At 39.3% G+C, this 8,498-nt stretch overlaps 1 long non-coding RNA gene across 1 annotated transcript; it reads left to right on the top strand.

Moving 5' to 3' along the window:
• Positions 1-4,657: 4,657 nt before the first annotated feature.
• On the top strand, positions 4,658-6,255 carry LOC120049313. The gene is made up of 5 exons (XR_005477104.1): positions 4,658-4,935; positions 5,028-5,097; positions 5,208-5,344; positions 5,465-5,626; positions 5,753-6,255. It is a non-coding gene; the product is annotated as an uncharacterized LOC120049313 (long non-coding RNA).
• Positions 6,256-8,498: the final 2,243 nt, after the last annotated feature.

The following is an 8,498-nucleotide window of genomic DNA, read 5'->3' on the forward strand; positions in this document are numbered from 1 at the left end:
AAATTGTGTTGATAAATGTTATAACTTTGTAATTATAATATTTAATTGAGCATATATATATACACACACAGTTACTAACTGTCCTGATTTATAATGCTATTTACTTTCCTCATGAGAATGGAGACAGACTATACCATATAGACATACTGACAAGCTGAATGTGCTTTGTACATTAAGTTATACTAGCTCCAGTAAAGAGATCAGAGACTCGGGTGACTTCTACGTCAAAATAACACAATTAACAATTGAAACAATAACACAGCAGACAAAACAAGGTTTGACCACTCCTCAACAATGGCTTCACTCCTGCTCCTCAAGAGGCAAAGACAGTAATTGTCTTGTTGTCAACTGCCTCCACATAGAACATCTCATCTCTCTGTAACTGGAACATGAATGATTCCTTGAGGAGAATATTTTCCTCTTCATCCAGGCCATCATACAACCGTAGTTCTTTAAGGGTTGTAATGTGGTCTTCCCCGTCCATCCCAATTACACTAGGAAGGGAAACAGTGCCTTTAAATGTTTGGAGTTTGCACCACGGGTGTCCTTAAGAAGAACATCTGCTTCCTTGAAGAAAAAGGAAGAATAAATATTTAGAGTAGTGCCTCTTTGGGTGATCAAGTCAAATTACACCCCCGTTTCGCAATACCACCATGCAAACAAAAGCCACTATTACTAAAGCGGTTTTCAGTGATATCTATAACTACTCAACAAGTCATCCCAACTATTATATCTTGCCATGCATCAAGCCTTCAGCATTACACAGTAGACTAAATACCCAGTTCACAGCTCCCAGTTCGCCGTGCATTTTGTTTTCAGTATCGTCTAGAAAGATAACAGATTGTGGTCATTAAGTAATGTAAGGGAACCTCTAGGGATGTGTGTACAAGAATGCACCTTACTTTAACTAATAGCCTATACAGTACCTGATCCTGCAGAGCTGGATGCTGATGTGACATGCTGTGACTTCTTGGGGGGGAGGGGGGTCTTCTACATCCTGAAATATATTTCTGGGGGGTGGTATTATTATTATTTACTAAAATCATTATTGTTGTTATCATAACTATCAAACTTAACAACCTACTCTTTCTTAACTTACAGTACTCACTAAGGTCTGAAGAAGAGAGGTTGAAAGATCGAAAAAGGCGGCGAAAACAAAATACACTAGAGGTAGGAGGTGTCATATGATGAGTGGCATAGTCTTAAACCAATGTTTAAAGACTTAACCCCCCCCTCCAATATATTTCAGGATGTAGAAGACCCCCCTCCCCCCCAAGAAGTCACAGCATGTCACATCAGCATCCAGCTCTGCAGGAGTTTGGTGTATGAATTGTGTATGTAGTGTAAAAACTGTAGGAAATACTGTAGATCACCAAAAAATGTCAAGAATAATAAACAAGAAAAAGTATGAGCAATAACAATAGTGTGCTTTACATGCTGCAAGCACAGAAATAATAATACCTTTTCATATGTTATAACAGAAAATAGGACTAATATAATATACTGATTAGCTAGCATCTTACCATCAAAACAAACGCCCCACAGTTGTTTGAGAAACCTTGCTTTGGTAGGCCCTGTGGTGTGAACAAGGATCAATTTTCAATAACGCAATGACAATCAACTGGTACAGTTCAGTTCAATTGCCGAGTAGGCGGTAACGATACTTTTTTTATTGTGCTGTATTCCTAGAATGCAGAGTAAAATACCTTACATGTGTGCTGTAGATTGCACTTCATTATGGGTAAAATGCTGAAAAATATTGTTATTAACTGTAATTGTAAGCCTCCGGTAAAAATTACTCTAACTTGCTCTATTTATTTACAGTAGTACCCGAACACTGCTGTAGTTTGCGGCTCCAAACTGCCTGTGGTGTGTGTGTGTGTGTGTGTGTGTGTGTGCGCGCGCGTGCGTGCGTGCGTGTGAGAGAGAGAGAGAGAGAGAGAGAGCTGTATATCTCATAGTTGAAAACCAAGGCTGTTGTCAGGGCAGGTCTGCCGGTTTTGACTAGCAGAAGTTACTTTTCGCAGCAGGTTAGGATAATTAGGTAAACGTTAGGGAAAGCTAAAATGCTAACAATGTTCCCGACGCAATTCGAACCTATCTACAACCAGGCCTGCCATGAGAACAGACTTGATTTGCACTAATGCGATGCTCCGCGCCAAACGGTCTGTGAGGGAAGACTCATGAGAAAATAAGCCTTCTGTTCTACTCAAGCTATTTTATTTAGCATTGTCGTGGAAAAGTCGCTTAAATATTTTTGAGCAGCTGCTAGGTACGTATGTACTAATTCCATTTACTATATACTTCTATATACCTACTGCAGGTTTTCTTAACAAAGCTACTAAGTTAACTAGTTAGCTAGCTAACGTTAGCTTGTTTGGATTGTGTTAGCTAACAGTATAGCCAAGTTGACATGTCGGTCTGCTGCGTTGATCTTTCGAGTTGGTAAAATAATCAGTGATATTGTAGCTGTAGAGCAAATCATTTTAGTATTAACAACATGCAGAAATCCATATGTGTGTTTCTTTGGATAGGCTACTTAACCGGTGGGTGCATGACATGGTGCTAACGCTATGGTATTAGTGCACCGGACAAAAAATACTGTTCGTCTAGGGAGGGAGCAAAACGTTTAGCTATGTCGAATACACCTTTAGTTTGTAAGCAGGGAAGGAATGACATTTTGCCTTGGGATGTACACATTTTGGGTGATTCTGTAGTTGGAATGAGAGCTCTCAGATGAAAGGGGAATGGTGCTTGTTAACGTTAGCTATAGCTCAGAGATGGCGAACTCCATTTAGCAAAAGTGTTGTGGAATATTCCCCCGATGCTTTTGTTATCCTTATTAGTCCATTAAATTACTCGATTCAGCAACAACAGGCACATACTGATATTTTACCCTGCAGGATATTAAAGTTAACTTTTATTTTAATTTTCTTCAGATTGAATGGGTAGGTTGCTAGCCATTATTCAGAAATGATCGTGGTATTTTCACGCGTGAGTTGAATTTTCCTGGTGCTTTTGCTAATCGTTTAGAAGTTATCCTTATCCAACCATTAATTAGGCTACGTAAATTAATGATATCTGAAACATCAGGCACACACTATTTTATTTAGCCTTGTAGTCTATATATTTTTTTGTTGAGATTGTGTTGTTGGCATGAGTTGCATGGTAACGTATAGCTTGATAGCTCTTTTGGTGTGTGCATGCAATTTGGTGGCTGGGGGTAGTGTCATTTTCATATTGCAGGCTGGCTGGTAGCTGGAAGTAGATTTATTGGTAATGTACAGGTGTAAATCCTGCAATTTCTGTTTCCTAAATATTAAAGCATTCATTACTCATGCAAAAAAACATAGAAATGTGGCGAGCTACAGTTTTGCTTGTGGGGTAGAGTGCCCTTGCACCAAATCATCACTACTTGTTTCACTACCCCGACCTCATCGTGCAATTTGGGCGACTCATTCGTTTGTGGACACGGAGGTTTGAGAAGTACTCCTACTTCAAGGAGTGTGCCAGAACTTGTCTGAGAGGCACCAGTTACTCCAATCTTACTTATGCAGCGGCCAATTGTTTCCACATAGCATTGAAGTGTTGGTGTCATGAATTAATTTGAGGAGCAATTATATAACAATGCCATTCAGGGAGCTGTACAGTCAAAAGGGTGCACAAAGCAAAGCACTGCAGAGGTGTCTAAAATTGTATACAAAGTAAAAACATACACTTAAGGCCTTGTTGTAATGGAGAAAATTATGACGGATACACATTTGGAAAGATCTCACTGATTCTGGTCACAGAATCACAGGTCCATTTAATTGGTGGGGTGTATGAGTCTGTGTCACTGGTCGATCTCGGGGTTCATTTTATACCTGATTCTCTGATTAATGATGTGTGTGTTAATGCAGATAGTCTGAGTGATTATTACCCACTACCAGTTTATAAAGTGTCAGGTTTCTCTGTTGTTTCCCTGCATCACTCAGTGTGCTCTCCTTAGACCAGTGTAGGCGTGGAGGGTCTTCAAGATGCAATTAAACAACAATTGCCTGAGATGGAGACCGAGACAGTGAGATCTTTGTCGGAGCATCTGAGGGCAAATGTTGTGGAGAACATTAACAACCTTGGATATGTTCAGCCGGAGGACATAAAAGACCATTAAACCCCAATATACTTCCGGGAATTGCTTCAGTCCTTCAACTGAAGAGGTGAGATCTTGATTGATAAATGTAACATATTTATGTAATTGTTATGAAAAAGGGGTGCTATCTAGAACCTAAAATGGTTATTTGGATGTCCTCATAGGAGAACCCTTTGAAGATCCATTTTTGATTCCAGGTACATGTATAACCCTTTTGGTTCCAGGTAGAACTCTTCTAGGTTCCATTTAGAACCCTTTCCATAGATGGTTCTACATGGAACCAAAAAGGGTTCTCTTATGGGGACAGCCAAAGAACCCTTTCGGAACCCGTTTTTCTAAGTGTACACACACATACAAGGTTAAAAAGATTCTGTAAATAGTTCATTTGTTTGCCCTCAAAATAACTGGTTTATGTTATGAGGGAGCGAGGCATATGCACTAAAAGGGACGGAAATGACAAAAATATACAAATGTTTCTGTAAACTGTTTGTTTGTCCTCTTGTGCTGGTATGGAGTGCAGCGCATAGCCTAAAATAGTTTTTTCTTTGTATTTTTAAAAATAAAATTAACAATGGATAGGAGACACTTGTCCTCCTCCAAGCATCAGTGACCTCCAGGAACAGTGGCCTTTCCTTTTCAACTTTTTAAAAAGCCAAAATACCAAGTTGAGAAGAGAGATCCAGTGCCTGCTGAATGAAATCGATGGTTACATCAAAGGCAATGACGATCTAACAGCCACTGCTGCCATTCATTTGTTGATGACCCACTTCAAAGAGAAGGACAAATCTCTGTTCCTCTTGGCAGAAGTAAGGAATAGTGTTTATATGATTAATGGTGTTTATACTGTACTATTACACATGATTAGAATATTTTTTATATGTATGTTTTGTGATTTTAGGTCACTGCAACTCGGGTTGATGTCGAGGCACAAATTCCTTTTCCAGACACACCAAGGCTGACCATGCTTGGTAATACATTTATTTGATTTAAGGGGAAACAGAAATATATAGTATTGTGGTACCTATCTAGAGATGTCTAGTTAAGTATACACGAACACCCTTACTTTTGTGTATTTCAGGAAATACTCTATTGGGTTCCTCAAAATGGATGGTGTCGATCGAGGGGAGAGGGGTCTGTGGTTTGGACAGTGAGTCCAACTTTGCTGCTGCCCTCTATGCTCTTCAGCACCTCTGCAACCTTGGAGCTGATACAGAGGTAAGCATTGAATATTCATTGATCCAACACTTACATTTAGTATATGTTAGTTACATTGCAATGATATATATTTTTTTAATGCCTCAACTGATTTAATATATTCTATGCTGGCTTGTGCAGGTTCCTGGTTCGAAAAACCCCTGAAGGAACCAAGTGCACAGCGAAAGCAGGAGTGAGCCGCAAGACCCGAAAGGTCGTTCAGAGAAAGCCATTGCCAATTAACCCACATGTTACACGCTTTCTCGCAGACCTGAAGGAGTTCGAGTGGAAAAACTCCAACATGTAAGTACACAAACACACACACCTGATGAACACAAACTTTATTTGTCAGTTGTCATCTGCCTTTTTACCCAATGAATAATAGCAATCTCTCTCTTTCTATTCTTTCTATTTCCATGTTTGTCCTAGTTGACGTATCAGAGCTAAGGAGGATTGGGGTGATAATCTGCACGCCACCGAGACTTGTTTGCATCTTTCATTCTCTCAGAAATCCTACAATGCTGGTTGCGTCAGCAAATGATCTGGTTGTGCCATCCCGGAGCGTGTTTTGGCTTGCGGTAGCGTGCTTCTCTGGCTCCAATCTAGCCCTGCTCGCTCCTCTCTGTCCATCCTTCTCTCTCAGCCCCTTTCTCTCTCGATTTCTCTTTCAAAGACAGGCAGGCAAGGAGTTCTTGTTATAGTTTTTTTGTAAACATTTCTCCCTGTTCAACTGTTGTTTTCCTATTTTTAATTGATCTGTTTAGATTTAATTTTTTTCTTACATAATCTTGTATTTTCAAGAATGACCTATTCTGATGTCTATTGCCAGTATTTGTCAATGTTCTTATCACTGAATCTCTCTCTGTCTCTTTCTCTCCCATAATATCTGGAGTTGTAATGTTGCTCTCTTCAAATGTTGTTCTTTGTGGTTAAAGTGCAATTCATGTGAAATTCATGTTATGAATTTGAATAAATATATATTTATATATATTTGTACATGTATTGTATTTCTTACAATATTACATTTCAGGGAGCTGTCTTCTAAAGACAACTTGCAATGCTGCTTAGTACTGTATTTCCCTGTAAATGTACAGCATTATACTGGCACTACAGTTGCCAGTTTAATATTGTAATTTTGCTTTACAGCAGTGATGCTGTAATATAGTTTACAGTATGATTTTCCTTACTGTAAAATAAATATTACAGCATTCCTGCTGTAAATGTACACATTTACAGGGAAACATTTTACAGTGTACAGTACTCATTCAATGATTTTTCTTTCATTTGATTATTTTCTACATTGTAGAATAATAGTGAAGATATCAAAACTATGAAATAACACATATGGAATCGTATAGTAACCCAACAAAAATATACATATTTTATATTTGAGATTCTTCAAGTAGCCACACTTTGCCTTGATGACAGCTTTGCACACTCTTGGCATTCTCAACCAGCTTCATGAGGTAGTCACCTGGAATGCATTTCAATTAACAGGTGTGCCTTCTTTAAAGTTAATTTGTGGAATTTCTTTCTTTAATGCGTTTGAGCCAATCAGTTGTGTTGTGACAAGGTTGGGGTATACAGAAGATAGCCCTATTTGTTAAAAGACCAAGTCCATATTATGGCAAGAACAGCTCAAATAAGCAAAGAGAAACGACAGCCCATCATTACTTTAAGACATGAAGGTCAGTCAATACGGAAAATGTCAAGAACTTTGAAAGTTTCTTCAAGTGCAGTCGCAAAAACCATCAAGCGTTATGATGAAACTGGCTCTCATAAGGACTGCCACAGGAATGGAAGACCCAGAGTTACCTCTGCTGCAGAGGATATGTTCATTACAGTTACCAGCCTCAGAAATTGCAGCCCAAATAAATGCTTCACGGAGTTCAAGTAACAGACACATCTCAACATCAACTGTCTCAGGCCTTCATGGTCGAATTGCTGCAAAGAAACCACTAATAAAGGACACCAATAAGAAGAAGAGACTTGCATGGGCCAATTAACATGAGCAATGGACATTAGACTGGTGGAAATTTGTCCTTTGATCTGGAGTCCAAATTGGAGGTTTTTGGTTCCAACCGCCGTGTCTGTGAGACGTGGTGTGGGTGAACGGATGATCTCCACATGTGTATTTCCCACCGTAAAGCATGGAGGAGATGGTGTGATGGTGTGGGGGAGCTTTGCTGGTGACTGTCTGTGATTAACCAGCATGGCTACCACAGCATTCTGCAGTGATATGCCATCCCATCTGGTTTGGGCTTAGTGGGACTGTCATTTGTTTTTCAACAGGATAATGACCCAAAACACACCTCCAGGCTGTGTACGGGTTATTTTACCAAGAAGGAAAGTGATAGAGTGCTGCATCAGATGACCTGGCCTCCACAATCCCCCGACCTCAACCAAATTGAGATGGTTTGGGATGAGTCGGACCGCAGAGTGAAAGAAAAGCAGCCAACAAGTGCTCAGCATATGTGGGAACTACTTCAAGACTTTTGGAAAAGCATTCCAGGTGAAGCCAGTTGAGAGAATGCCAAGAGTGTGCAAAGCTGTCATCAAGGCAAAGGATGGCTATTTGAACAATCTCAAATATAAAAATACACATTTTTGGTTACTACATGATTCCATGTGTGTTATTTCATATATTTCATGTCTTCCCTATTAGTCTACCTTGTAAAAAATAGTAAAATTAATGAAAACATTATGAAAAACCCTTGAATGAGTCAGTGTAGTGTAGTGGTCAGTGGTCAGTGTACAAATGTATTTGTTTTCCAAAAACATTGGAGACGAAATACAGCTTTCGGGTATGTACATGTGTCTGAAATTGTGAAGTGTTACTACAGGGGTGTTGGATGGGGAGTATTTGTTTTTGTGTAATTAATTAGGTAGACATATTGTCCTGTAGCTAATTGACCTTGGAATCTGTGATTTATTACCACAACTGTTATAAAATCATGATTTTCAAGTGTGTTTGGAGCCTACGTTTGCACATATCTGCAAAAGTTGTGTGTGTCCCCCACTCTACAGTTATTAGACTCTACAAGTCTACTGCTAATGTGAGTTTATGCAGTACCAACATAATCCAAAAGATGGCAGCCTAAAATCCCAGTCTTGCTATATTGCACGTGAACATTTGTTCTTGCAAGACATTCATTTGTTCATTTGGATTAGCACG

The sequence above is a fragment of the Salvelinus namaycush genome, chromosome 6 (assembly GCF_016432855.1).
Source record: "Salvelinus namaycush isolate Seneca chromosome 6, SaNama_1.0, whole genome shotgun sequence".
Lineage (NCBI taxonomy): Eukaryota > Metazoa > Chordata > Actinopteri > Salmoniformes > Salmonidae > Salvelinus > Salvelinus namaycush.